The sequence below is a fragment of the Engraulis encrasicolus genome, chromosome 17 (assembly GCF_034702125.1).
Source record: "Engraulis encrasicolus isolate BLACKSEA-1 chromosome 17, IST_EnEncr_1.0, whole genome shotgun sequence".
Taxonomy (NCBI): domain Eukaryota; kingdom Metazoa; phylum Chordata; class Actinopteri; order Clupeiformes; family Engraulidae; genus Engraulis; species Engraulis encrasicolus.
In genome coordinates, this window is record NC_085873.1 from 114,278 (window position 1) to 129,051 (window position 14,774).

The 14,774-nt window shown below is 41.6% G+C and overlaps 1 long non-coding RNA gene across 1 annotated transcript; it reads right to left on the reverse strand.

Annotated features, from left to right (window-relative positions):
• Positions 1-1,720: 1,720 nt before the first annotated feature.
• Positions 1,721-2,664, reverse strand: LOC134467121 (uncharacterized). Its single transcript, XR_010038451.1, has 4 exons — positions 2,617-2,664; positions 2,447-2,528; positions 2,222-2,311; positions 1,721-2,135 (listed from the first exon to the last, which is right to left on the reverse strand). It is a non-coding gene; the product is annotated as an uncharacterized LOC134467121 (long non-coding RNA).
• Between the last annotated feature and the right edge of the window lie 12,110 nt (positions 2,665-14,774).

Below are 14,774 nucleotides of genomic sequence, written 5' to 3' on the forward strand. Positions count from 1 at the left end.
ATCTAAATGGACATTTTGCCTCTATCTTCAAGTAACAGGAATTAACAGGACAGAATAAGGTAGGAAATCATTTTTTTCCCCCTGATGTGCTCGCCGAAGCGCTAAGTTTGGTGGCAATGTTGTTGTCAATGTTGTTCGATGTAGTTGTCTACTTGTCTTCCGTCTAACTAGCCATCACAAAGCAAAACACCTGTGCTATCCTGTCGCCAAGCGAACACCACTTTAAAAAAAGCACACCTTTCTTGAATTCACGGTGGCCTGCCAGGGTGGTTTAGTTACCATATGTAATGTGTGTATATTCGCTTGCGTTTGTTGGGCATCTGCGTGTGACTGGAGTGGACAGTAGGCCTACCGTGCGAGGCAGCGAGAACATTGTCTGGCTGCGCAAGCTACTTATTTGTAGAACCTAGTAAGCTAACATTTAGCTCCACTAGACAAGCTACATCCAATCGAAATATTAAGCTAGTTACAACCATCTGTAAAATGTAGCGAACTACATTACAAGCTACTTCAACTAGAAATTCAAAATAACAGCATATTTGTATTATTTGGGCTGCAAAACTGACATCTGAAGACAGCCTGTAGGATATGAGAGCCCCATATGATATTTTTGTGCATGATATGGTCAATCAGCTGGCTTATTTGCTCTCCTGTCTTTCCCCGTGTGTGCGCATTTTGCCTCGTCATTAGTTTTACGAGTTTGATTGGGAGTTATACCGGTCTGAGGTAGAGTGACCTAGCGCATGAAAATGTCAATAGAAACAAAGGTGTGGACAGTCGGGTGTATGATTTGATTGCTCGATACATTTTTGGGAGATAATAGTCCATGGTCTGGCAAATAGCAGTCTTCCTCTCCTGCCTCCAGTGTGTGTGTGCGCGTGTGTGTGCCTGTCGCGTTTGAGAGTTCCATTGGCGCACGAGCAAGACCCATAGTTGCGCATGGAAATGTTCCGTTTTATTTGCTCATCATTTTGTTTCAACAGCATATAATGTCATGCAGATAATATATCAAAAGTCGCGATTAGGACCTCGCGTGGCGACTGATAAAGTGCCCCCAGACCCTCCTACCACAGTCTCTCCGATGACGTTTGTAACTCCCCCCCCCCCCCCTTTTTTTTTTTTTTTTTAAGCTTCCCCAAGAGTCTTGCTGTAGCGCCGCCTATGTGTACTATCAAGTGTTTTATATCATTTTACTCAGCAGAATCTAGGCAATATGATGGAATACATCTCATCTTATTTAAACCTACTATATAAACATGACATAGTAAAAATAATGAAAAAATACAAAAATCCGATTTGTTTTTTTAATGATAGATGAGTATGTACAATACCAAACATACAGATTAAAGCCTTTTTGTTGGCTAAGATTGTAAACACATATGTTCTGTAACAAATGAAATCAAATTTCATTATCTACACCAAGGCACCAAAAAAATATTGCCATTATAGTGCATTACAATATAGGCGATTTTATTGTGTTTGATGGGTAACTCATGAGAATAGTGGGCTATGATACACCCTAACACACAAATTCAGGCCAACTTTCACATTAAAATGATCAAAAACCATATATTTTATCACATTCAATTGAAATGACCAATATAATCTTATAAAAAAAACATATATTATCATGTAGCAGTTATATATTATAGGCGTTTTTGAATTTGAGACAGGCCATTCATGTGGTAGAAGGGGTTGTTACACATTCTAATACAAATGTTTGGGGTTATTTAGAAACTAAAAGATTAATAAGCACTTCTTTGGACATAATCCCATTAAAATGTACAATATAATCTTCACAAATATCTAAATGCTGTCATAAAGTAGCCATACACTCATAGGCGCTTTTGGAATAATGGAATTTTGTGATTATGTAATTCATGCAGTTTGGTTGTCATTCACTCAGTAAACTTATATGTTCAAGTTTATTTACAGATAGAAAGGATAAATAAGCATTTGTTTAAAAAACATTTAAATGTCCCATATAATCCATACAAAAATACATTGTTATATAACAGATATATAATAATAACATTTTTAGAAATAGACTGGTGGTGACCGTTGTCAAAAGATGGGGTTGCCTAGCCTCTCTTGTTCCCTCATTGGTGTCAACAGTGAGTGGGATGAATTTTCATCTGTACAATTTAAACAAACATTTAGTTATTTCCCATACACCTAAAACAATTATCTATATGTGTGTGACATAAGCTCAGCAACTCACCCTATTGGGTCGTCCTCCACTCCTGGGTCCATCCCCCTGGGTGCTCCGTGCTGGCTGTGTCAACGTGCATGGGTGGCTGGCTACCCAACACTGTTCAAAAACATAATGAGATTTAGATGAGATTAAATATCAGACTAAATATTTATTATATATCACTAAAAGCAAATACTGTGTCAAACCCTGCATAGCCTAAATAAACGAAACAGTGTCAGCATGCATACTTACACTGGGTCTGCGTCAGGAGGCACTTCCAGGAGATCTGGTCAATACTGTGTCACTGGTGTCAGTGAGTGGGCTGAACTTTCATCTGTACAATGTAAACAAACATTTAGTTATTTCCCATACACCTAAAAAAAATATCTATATGTGTGTGTGACATTAGCTACACAACTCACCATACTGGGTCATCCTCCACTCCTGGGTCCATCCCCATGGGTGCCCGCAGCTGGCATTGTCATCGTGCATGGGTGGCTGGCTACCCAACACTGTTCAAAAACATAATGAGATTTAGATGAGATTAAATGTCACAAAAAAATAAATATCACTATAGCAAATACTGTGTCAAACTTGCCATAGCATAAACACATGAAACAATGCCAGCATGTATACACTGGGTCTGCATAAGCAGGCACTTCCACTTATCTGGTCAATAAATATGTCATAGCCAACTGACAGAGGAAAAAAGTTGTCACAATTTAGTTTTCATGACAGTGCATTACTACATGAGTGCAAATAAATACATCAACAGATTCACAACGCCATGATTTATTGATGAGGTCAGTAGCCTACTGTAAGAAAGCCTAGGACAAGTCATTCCAACATGCAGTCATTTCAGAAGTCAGTAACTTAGGCTAACCTCATCCAAACATAACAAACATGACCCACCACAAAGACCTCAAGAAAAAAACTAATTTACATTTAGTCCAACACTGTTAGTAATATGCCAATCTCACATCTATTTGCCTACATCTGCAAAACTTACTCAACGTGACTGTGTCACTGACACACACCCCTCTCTGTTTGTTTACATCTGGCGTCCACCTCTCCCAATTAGCTATGCACGACGTGCACGAGATTGTACATCTTGCAAGCGACAGGGATTCATTTTTCAAATAAGAGGGGACTATGCAGGCAATTGCATGTCTGTTCAGCAAATATCAAAACATTTTAGCAGCCAAACTTACTTGAATGCAACAACAGCAGCGGCAGCAGCAGGAGTAGGCAGTAGGCAGCAGGCAGCTCGCATGCTCTTCTCGTATTCAGTCCAACTTCTCATGTCAACTTTGATGTCGTCCGACATTGTCCACATCCACATGCCAATACGTCCGTGAAACACATTGAAATGACGACTCTTGTCCGTTTAGGCTTGTAATTTTCCTTCAGCAATGTAAACCGTGAACACTAAACATGTCACTACTTCTTCCTCAAAGTTTACTGTGTCCCTGGAAACGCATCACTGATCACAAAACAACATCCGGTCGGCTGTCCACTTCCTGGACTATGTGAATGTATTATCCCTGTATTTTAGAGATCAGAGATTTCTAAAACTAGTGAAAAACATAGTTACTAAATGTATTGTATCTCCTTCTGGGCGTTTTCTGTTGTTTTAACGGAGAATTATGATCAAAACCGAGCAGTGTTTTGCCGCGATTTCGCCGTCGCGTCATTTCAACAGCATTCTGGTCAAGGTAAAAAAAAAAAGATCAAAAACGTTTTTTAAAACAATGTCACTGTTAGTTTTACAGCACATACCCACACATATGAGGTATCAAAATGATGGTTGAGATGTCTAGTTTTCAAAAAACACGGGCTGGACTTTCAGTTATGGTGCTGTTGTTTACAAATTGTGTCAGAGTGGCGTGAGTCACGTTTTGACGCGGTGGCGCGTCAATTGAGTTCTAAGGGTTAACGCTGCTGTATTGGCCTATAGCCTAGAAACTTGACTATAATATTATGAAATATGATCAGCCTGATAGGAAATGTGTGTAACTACTATTTGAGGTAGTATGAAATACAAATGCACACACAAAACCCATTTATAATTATATTATTATTATTATTATTATTATTATTATTATTATTATTATTAACTATGTTTATGATAATAAACATGACATTTTGTCATAATAACTGTAATAGTGTGTATACTGCTTAAATTATATGTGAAACTTGTATTTGTTGCTTATTATTAAGATTTGAAATGGAAGTTACTGTCTTTTGCCTTAGTACAACTAACTGTAATTCCGGGGTCCATGCTAAGGCAGAACAAAGTAACTTCCAAAAAAGGGTCAAAGGTCAACTGTTTGTAAAATTATTTTTTATGAACAGATGTAGGCAGGCATACACTACAAACTGTGAAAATTACAGCTTTGTGGCTATAACCAGATTGTGGTGACATTAATTTCTTTTAAGAAAACTTTAACATCATTTTTCTCAGTTTCACACTCTGGTGAGTTACTGTCTTTTGCCTTAGTAGGGCAGTATGGGCAGTCTTGCACTCATAAACCTACACCGCATTTTTTCCCCAAAATTTTGCAAGAATTAAGATTTCTTGAGAGAATGCGGAGAAATTACTGTTAGATGATAAAGGATGATGCTTCCCCTACACTGCCCTACAAAGCAAAAAGGCAGTAACTGCGTTGTTGTGGAAAATGAGTTACTATGACTTTAATGACATATATATATCAAAGTTTAAATTTAAATAAAATGATTAATCTGCACAAAAGGTGGTAATATAAAGTAACAAAACTGCTGATTGTCAATAATCTCCCCAAAACTACTTAGACTGGATTGCAGTATCATTTAAAAGTCACTTTACTCAGTTTGGAGCTCTGCGCAGTTACTGCCTTTTTGCTTTGTAGGGCAGTACAAGTTCTTCGAAATATTGCTATTCTCTCTTCGTTTTGGAGGAGAGAGACAAATAGGTATTCCCGGTAACCTGAAAAAATTTGACTTGTTCTCTCTTATTTGCACACAGCTTTCCTCTTGAAAAATCAATCATTTTACATTCACATCAATCACCCCTGACATAAGAACGTGTTTGAAGACTTAATATTTGAAAGCCAGAGAAATTATAGCTAATGATAAGGTAGGTTACCGGGAATACCTACTAGAGAGAGAGAGAGAGAGAGAGAGAGAGAGAGAGAGAGAAAGAGAAAAACCTGGCCCATATTGATCTTAAAGTGTATCTTGCAGGTTAAACACCACCAAGTCTCATTTTAAGAACCTCAATACATCAATTTAGATGTGATGTATGTCAAAATACAGAATTATTGCTTAAACAACATTTTCAGAAAACTTTGTCAAAAATAACGGCTGCTTCCTTTAAACAAACATTTAGAATCCGACGTAGATAGAGGGAGTCGCCGCGTTCTACCGACATACTAAGCACCGCAGAGAATAGGCCAGGTTCTAATATTGTAACACCTTTCCAGACCTATAGGCTAAATTTCAACAAGTGAAATGGCCTTAAACAGTGGCAGTATCCACCAGATACCGTCTGAACCGTTTTATTATTTAAAATAATAATCATATTTTTTGTAGGTTTCCTCCATGTCAATGCGCTGCAGCAGCGCCATGAGGTTGTGCCAGACCGTTATTATGTGGCACTTCATTAGGTTTCAAAATAACATTGTTAACCTAATAGAATGTCTGATTGATATAAACTCTATTTCTGCATATAGCATATTTAATTTTATGTTTTCGATGTGTTTCCCTCATTGTGTAGATTCTCGGTTGGATCCAGAGTCCTGAGTTGGGTAGGCTAGGTGTAGCCAAAAGAATCCTCCTTCCCATCACAGAGCTATCGCGCACTACCACCACCACCGACTGTTTTTATTGCCCCAATCCCCCACACTTCGTTTGCACGGTAAGATTGTCATTATTAGGGTATGTCACATGACTTTTTTGCAGTTTATTAACGCTGTTGTATTGGCCTATAGCCTAGAAACTTGACTGTGACTTTATGGCGCTTCGTTTTTGTCGAAAAAAAACCCCGATATGCTTCCGAAGCATAACCTGACACGGTGGTTTTGAACTGCTGGAGAGAGTGAACCTCTTTCTCCAGGCCCACATAGTATCCACATTTCCATCTTTTTTTCTGAAGTTGAGGACTGCTTCGTACCTCTGTCAGTAACCGAATCCCTTCCGACGTTGTGTCTTTTGCGCATGGAGTGGACAGTGTGCCAAATTGGGTCGTAGCAATGTTTTAACTAACCTATATGCAGTAGCCTACACTCACGAGGGATGACCAGGATTTGAAACAAACAGGTTTGATTCTTGCGGTGATTGCTGATAGCCAGCTGGTCCAGCGGTGGATTGCGTGTCGTAACCCTATAGCCTACACAAAACCAAGCGAGACTCGCTCTTGCAGACATGCGAGAAAGATCATCCCTGTCTTCCTGGCGATTCATCCCCTTTGTCATCGTCCCTCTTTTCCTGTTAGTAATTTGGACCTGGCATGTTTATCCCCGTAATTTGTAAAACCGGCAATCAAACGTGCGCGCAGCACTTTACAAAGACGCAGGTATCCTCTCTATCAAAGGAACGCTTTCTCCGCGTGTGGTGTGCTAGATTTTCCGTATCCTCATGGATTGGCAAGACATGTTGGGAGACTTCAATTCAATTCAATTTACTCCCGATTTTGTAGAGATATTATGCTATTCAGCAAAATGTCAGGACCACGTCAACGTTAGTTTGGCAAATAGCCTAACGTTGGCATGCTGATGCAAGCTCGACAGTGAAACACGACGCATGCAAATAATAATCGATCTACTTCCCCCCAAGCATAGCCTACTGAAAATGTCCAGCATGTCCAATGTGTTTTACACATTCAAATAGGCCTACTCCCACTATAGACATTTCCCAAACTCAACGACGAGTGCTGCCAGTGCACATTTCGCCCCTAGCACCACACACGTGGACAGCTCGCAATGCAAAAATAGGTAGGCTATATAGCCTAGGTAATATTTGTGCTGGCATTTTTGTTTCAGTTTTGTAACGAGGATTATAGCAGCTGAAGACTTGATTTCTTCTAGCCTACGGGAATACTTTTTTAGTTTGGTATAATTACGGACAATGCAAATAACTGCTTTTTGTGACATGCGGACATTTTTGGAGGGAATATAATCGAAAGTCCCGCCGCCTGGTTTATTGTTTTGTGACGTGCATGTGGATGAGCTTTATTGAAGTTTCATGTAATAGGCCTACTGAGCAGTGAACTGAAATTGAGAATAGGCTATATGGCATTTTTACAACATGGCATTTTTCTCGGGTGCTATGAGTTATTGTTTTGCACCGAGTAGGAAACGTTTGACGCCATGCCACTCACAGTGAGTGACCATATTATTTCTCATCATTGTCGGCAAAGGGTAGGGCCTTCAACCATAGCCTATTGTATAGTTTGGTCTTTTTGTAGCCTGTAAGCCAATCCCCTCATGAAACTGTAACGCGCTTCACATAAGAGTAGTGCCGCGGTTTCAGCACCATGGACAGAGGGCGCAAGTCCATTTAGGCGGCAGGCATGTCGTTACTCCACGGCAAATGCCGTTTTTGGGAAAAATATTGAAGTAGTCGCTATTTCTAAGTAGCCTATGTAATGGTCTACTTTGAGACTGTTTTAGATTTGCCTATGAAATGCATCTCTCATGTGAAAGCAAAGGAGAGATAGGCCTAGATATCGCCCCCCTGTTTATAATCGCAAATTACGCATGGCCACAGACAGCGCGGAGACCCAGAACAGTTTCATATTCTAGATAAACCGATAGACCCGCTGATCTGTCTTTTTTAATACACAATTTACAAACACAGTAATAAACCATTTTCAATAGCCCACATACAATATAACTGTCCACTTTTCCCAGCCTCTCTACTACAACCAAAATGGTTGGTAAGCCTACATCCACAAGCGAGAGCCGAGCCAGAACTTTAGTTGGACTCCCTCTATCTACGTCATAGAGGCTCTGCCAGCGAGGAGCCCAATACTTCAGAAGTAGCTGTAAAATGATACATTTTCATAAAAAAATATTGCAGTTTGGCTTTGTTATAGACTGTGAATTTCACATATATGTTTCAAAACACCTCTCCTGACAACATCCAGTATATATTTAGTTATAAATTTCACCTAAACGTTAGGCCTACCCCATCTTGGCTCTTTGGAAATAGTCTTACCATTCCAAAGGCTACTTAGAAATAGCGACTATTTTAATATTTTCCCCAAAACGACATGAATCAAATCCCACGAAAAGACCAGCCATTACAAGTGACTCGTGGGGAGCTGTCGAAGCTCGTGGAGCTTAATTTTTCCCGATATTTCCCCATTGCTGGGAACTGGCAAGTAGTCATAGTTCCAGACTTGATAGAATTCCAGAACGTTACTAACGGTCGCACACCTCTCAAAATCCATTCGCACTTGGATCATGGCATCCTTCACAGCACTGCAACAGTCCTGAGGCAAGATGTATAAAGGTATGGGCTTCTTTTTAATTTTGATAACAAACAAAAAAAATCTGATCTCAGAAGAATTTGTGGTAACTCTTTATAGTGAAATGGCTAGGCTTGTGTAGACGGCTGATCCCTCATTATAGGCTAGGGGGGAGCCTAACCGCCATAGCCTACTGACACTTTTTTGATACCGCCATTCCGATAGGCCTTTGCTAGGCCTATTTGCTCTTAAGGCGTCCAACGTGTGTGTTAGTCACTATCAAAGACACACCTTTTTGTCAAAACACAAGAAGCTTTTTTTACGAACAGGGAGCTCTGTTAAGACCATGTGCAGTGCAGCCAAAACGTGGTCGTCTTGTTTTCTTGGGCAATAGGGAATAATAATGATAAGCCTAATAATAATAATAATAATAATAATAATAATAATAATAATAATAATATTGCCAAAATAATGTTCTGACTTTTATCTAAATTATGTGGTGATATCCCTCACAACAGTGCAACAGCACATAGGCCTAATGGCGAGAGTTTTTCCCTCAGCACGTAGGCCTAATGAAAGCTAATCAGACGTCTAATGACAGGTGGTGCTGACGGACAGCGCATGAGGGAAAGAAGTTGCAAACTTGATCGTGTTCGGTTTCGTCAGTCAAACGGAAAACTTCTGGCTATAGAAAATGAATCTGTATTGCAACAAATCTAGTTAGGCCTAGGTCTATATAGGCTATCCAAGATATTTAATTTAGACAGAATCCTTTCAAGCCGTGCAGCATCAACGTGGTCATATAGCCTACTGTCTGCACTTGTTCCGTTGCCTGCCTCATAGCAGAGAAGGAATGGCTTGCTGTTATTGAGGATTTGTAACGTGGATTATCGAAACTGAAGACTTTATTTCTTCTATTGATACCTTTTTGTTTGGTATAATTACGGACAATGCAAATAAATGATTTTTGTGACGTTCGGACATTTTTGGAAGGAATATAATCGAATTAGTCCCGCCGCTTGGGTTATTGTTTTTCGCGTGCATGTGGATGAGCATAGGCTATGGAATTTGATTGCAGCCTAATAGGCCTACTGAACAGTGGACTGAAATTGAAAATAGGACATAAGCATACATATGTAATTTTTAACAAGAGTGGCATTTTTCTCGGGTGCTATGACTTCTTGCTTTGCAAGAAGAAAGTCTCCTCACTCCACGGGCAAAAAGCACCATGGTCAGACCCTGGCGCGCAAGGTCATGTAGGCAGACATGAAAGACTCACTCCTCCACGGGCAAATATCGGGAAAAGTCACTTATAATGGTTGGTCTTTTCCTGGGATTTGATTCATGTCGTTTGGGGGAAAATATTAAAATAGCCTTTGTAATGGTAAGAATATTTCCAAAGAGCCAAGATGGGGCTTAATATCAATATGGGCCAGGTTTGTCTCCGTGCGTACACACACACACACACACACACACACTCTCTCTCTCTCTCTCTCTCTCTCTCTCTCTTTCTCTCTCTCTCTCTCTCTCTCTCTCTCTCTCTCTCTCTCTCTCTCTCTCTCTCTCATCATTATGTGGTCACTGTGTAGTAGGATAGCCTACTCGCACCGAGGACCACAACTGCACAGGTTTCTCCTGCGCTTTCGAGACGCCAAGACAAGTTTTCACCACCTCGTGAAGTGTTTAGACCTGGCCTATTTAATGTCGCTGTAGCCTAAATTGGTGTAATGTAGCAGAAAGTGCAAGACATTCACTGAACTCGTTGCACGCAACAAGTTGTGAAATGATTTCTTAACGGTTTTAACCGCATCAATCGCGACTCTCGAGCAGTTTGAGAACTGAGAAGAATGAGAGAGAGAGAGGGCAGTGACTACCATGTCACTGAGACTGTGTGTGCTGTGTCTACTGAATCCAAGTGCAGAAAAAACATATCCATATAGATTATTACATAATGCACCATGTTATTACATTTCCATCAAAAAAAAAGTTGCGGCCGCATTCCGTAATAAATTTCGCATTTTGTAATAATTTATTACAAGATGAGAAAAAAGTTATTACGAAATGCGTTCAAGAAATCTATTACGAAATGCGTAAATTATTACATAATACGGCAATTGTCACAGCATTATGTAATAATTTATTACATTATTACATATTGCACCGTTATTACATAATGCAGCGTTACAGCCTCAGTTAGACGTCGCCATCTGCTGCGGTCTCTAGCGATGTTCTGTGCCTCATGCCATGAGGTATTGGCGTGTTCTAGGTCCTTTTTGACTCCTCTCCTCCACGACAGTCTGGGTCTTCCCCTCCTTCTCTTGCCCTGGGGGTTCCAGTCTAACACAGCTCTTGTGATGGATGATGGTGGTTTTCTCAATGTGTGTCCTATTTCTACTTTCTACGCCTGATTGTGATCTCTACTGCTTCCTGCCCTGTCGTCTCTAGGTGGTGTTGGTTGCTGATCTCCTTGGGCCACCAGATGCCTACGTGAACTCTTTCACTATCTCTAGCTCTGTATCTCTGCAACACACAGGTTTGGCATTTCCCAGCGTTTTAACTCGCATCTCCTTGGTTTTGCTTGCGTTTATGACCAGACCTACTTTACCTGAGCTGTGTTCTAGTCTTTGTGTCTTCTGTCTCATCGGGCTGATGGTATGGCTCAGGAGGGCAAGGTCATCCGTGAAGTCTAGATCATCTAGCATGGTCGTAAAAGTCCACGGAATCCCTAACCTTCCCTCTTTGGTGGTTTCTCTCAATACCCAGTCCAACGCCGTAATGAAAAGCAGCGGGCTCAAGAGGCATCCCTGCCGCACTCCAGTGGCCATGTTGAAGGGCTCTGTCAGGTCTCCTTCATGAGATACTTGTGCTTGGAAGTCAGTGTAGAACACTTAAATCATGTTGATTATCTTTGAGGGGATTCCGTAGTGAGCCAGGATCTTCCACAGTGTAGTCCTGTCGATTGAGTCAAACGCTTTTTCGTAGTCTATAAAAACAGCATACAGTTTTGAGTTCAATTCTGCAGATTGTTCCACGATAATTCTTAGGGTCGCAATCTGGTCACTGCACGATCTGTTAGGTCGGAAGCCTGCTTGGTTGTCTCTCAATTTGGATTCCATGGCGTTTGCTGTCCGGTTCAGAATTATCCTACAAAGTAGCTTACTAGCAACTGAAAGGAGCATTATGCCCCTCCAGTTCTTGCACTGAGTCAGGTCTCCTTTCTTGGGTATTTTTACTATGGTGCCTTTCCTCCAGTCTAAAGGTATCTTTTCTTCCTGCTAAATCCTGCTAAGTAACGGGTGTAGAGCTTCAACCGAAAGGTTTCCTGCCGCTTTCCATGCCTCTGGGGGGATCCCATCAGATCCTGCCGCTTTCCCATTCTTGAGTGACGAGATGGCTTTATGTATCTCTGCTTTGCTTGGTGGTCCAGTGCATATACCTAGCTCTTCTGTTGGAGGTTCCACTGTTGGTGGATCCAGTGGGGGTGTGCGGTTGAGAATTTCTTTGAAATGGTCTCTCCAGCGATCCATTTGTTGTTCCTTTGTTGCTAGCAGTATGCTGTCCTTGTCTTTTACTGGTTTGTTCATTTGCCTTCTTTTTCCACTCAGTCTTGGTGATGCTGTACAGGGTTTTCAGGTCTTGTTTGGAAGCAGCATCCTCTGCTTCTGCAGCCTTGTCAGAGATCCACTTCCTTTTGTCTCTCCTGCAGCTTTTCTTGACTTCCCGATCTGCTTGGTTGAAGTGTTCCATGGCATTGGTCTTCTGGTTCCTGGTTTTGCAGTTGTCGATCTTCGCTTTCAGTTTGCGCCTTTCTTCCACTTTCTCCCATGTGTCATCACTTATCCACTCCTTCCGCTCTCTCTTCACCTTTCCCAGCACCTTTTCACATGTGCTTGTATATGCTTCTTTGATGATGGCCCATTCCGCTTCGACGTCATCCTCTCCTTCCTCATCTGAATTGTAGCGCAGTGCATCAAAACGGTTTGCCAAGGTGAGTACAAACTTCTGTTTTATTTCCGGGTTCTTCAGCCTATGCACATTGTACTTAAATGTCTTCTGTTCTTTCTTCCTACAGGCAGCGAGACGTATTCTACAGGGAGCCAGGAGTAGATGATGGTCCGAGCCAGCATCTGCACTCCTCTTTATTCTGCAGTCTTGTAGGGTTCCGCGCCATCTTCTAAAAATTGCTATGTGGTCTATCTGGTTCTCGTATGATCCATCAGGTGATCTCCAGGTCACTTTGTGGTTCTCCTGGTGTGGGAACATTGTGCCTCCTATTACCATATCGTTTACGGAGCAAAAATCAACAAAGAGCTCTCCGTTGTGGTTCATGGTTCCAACCCTGTGATTTCCCATCACTCTCTCGTTGCCGCTATTTACTGATCCCACTTTGGCATTCATGTCTCCCATGAGGATGGTGATGTCTCTCTTCTTGCGCTTGGCCATGGTTGCCTGTAGCTGTTCATAGAACAATTCCTTCTCTGCATCGCTTGCATCATTGGTGGGGGCATATGCCTGTATGATAGTTGTGTCTTGACAACGGGAAGTAAACCTTGCTATGATGATTCTCTCTGAGATGGGTTCCCATTCCTTAAGGCTCCTTGCACTTGTCTTTGACATAATGATCCCTACTCCTCTCACATGTGCTGGGTGCTCTTCAGGGAGGCCAGAATATATGATGGTTTCTCCGCTTTGTTGGGTCGTCTTGCCGCTTCCTAACCATCTTGTTTCACTTAATCCAACTATTTCTATCTTCAGTCTTCGCATTTCTGCAGCTACTTGGTGAATTCTTCCAGCCTGGTAGAGGGTTCTAACATTCCATGTTGCAATGTTAGTACGGTATTTGGGGGACAAAAGCTTCGTTCTACGAGACGTCATTGGCTGTCCTCCTCCAGGGGTGTCATCAGAACTGTCAACACGCCTCTTCCCGCTCTGAGTTTGTTCTCTAGCAGGTTGAGACTTTCTCACTGAGGTTTTCGTAGCATATACTTTTTTACAGAATAAGATTGCTAGCCTTATGTCCAACCACTGACCATAATTGGTCGGATGTGGGAGGGGTGGAGTTGGCTTGTTAGTCCTCTTCCCCAGTCCTATTGCCCTCCAGGTAATGGATTAAAGAATCACACCACATGAGACCAGGCAGGTTTGGGGTTGTGTACAAGCTGCCCCGGCACGTCAAGCCCAACCAACTCCTGCTACCATGTAAGTGGTAGTCGCACATGGATCTACCACTACTTGCAGCGCGAGACAGGATTTTACAGTAGCCTTATTAAAAGAGAAAGACAAGCACTGTGGGGAGGACGTTCCCAACAAATGCGAGAAGACTCATCGCAGATGTCGTAGTCCAGAAAATATTCAATGTTTATTAGCTGCTGAATATTTGAAATAATACTACTGATGGGCATCCGATTTCGTTGTAATTCCAATATAGTTTCATGAGTCCGCTTCATTTTGACCAGCTGCCTCAACAATAATATGGTTGAGGTGGTTTTCTTCTTCTTTTTTTTAAAAAAAATCATGCACATCATCACCTTCAAATCCACGTTTAACTGGCTGCATTTTTGCAATATTTCCGACCGCGTACAGCACATGTAGTTGCGCTGCATGCCTCTGTGTGCCGCCAAAAAGACGAAATGCACCAGTTACGGCAACATCCACGCTTCCACAGCAGCCCTGAAATTTGCGTGGAGACCTGCAGCTTTCCACGTCTAGTCTGTTTTAGTACATCTGAACGTGGCCGTGGAAAACAATTAAAGTAGTTTTTTGTCCGTAAGTTAGCTTCGTACATGAGGCCCCTGGTTTGACTAATCTGAAATTGCGACCCAAATTGCGACCCTGAGGCGTAGCCAAGATGACTGCCGAGTGAATTGAATTCTACATGGCTTTGGCAAACCTTAGGTGGCCCTGCACAGGCAATCAACATCAGTCTGATTTAGGATATGATTGTGAGGTGCTGCAGCCAGGTGACACGAAAGCAACCTATGGCATGAACTCATGTCATGTTTGGAGGAAGAACAATGCTGCCTATGATCCCCAGAATACCATCCGCACCATCATGCATAGAAGTGGAAACATTATGGTTTGAGTGTGTTTTTTCTGGCCAAGGCACAGCACAAATTCATGGCGTCAGCAATC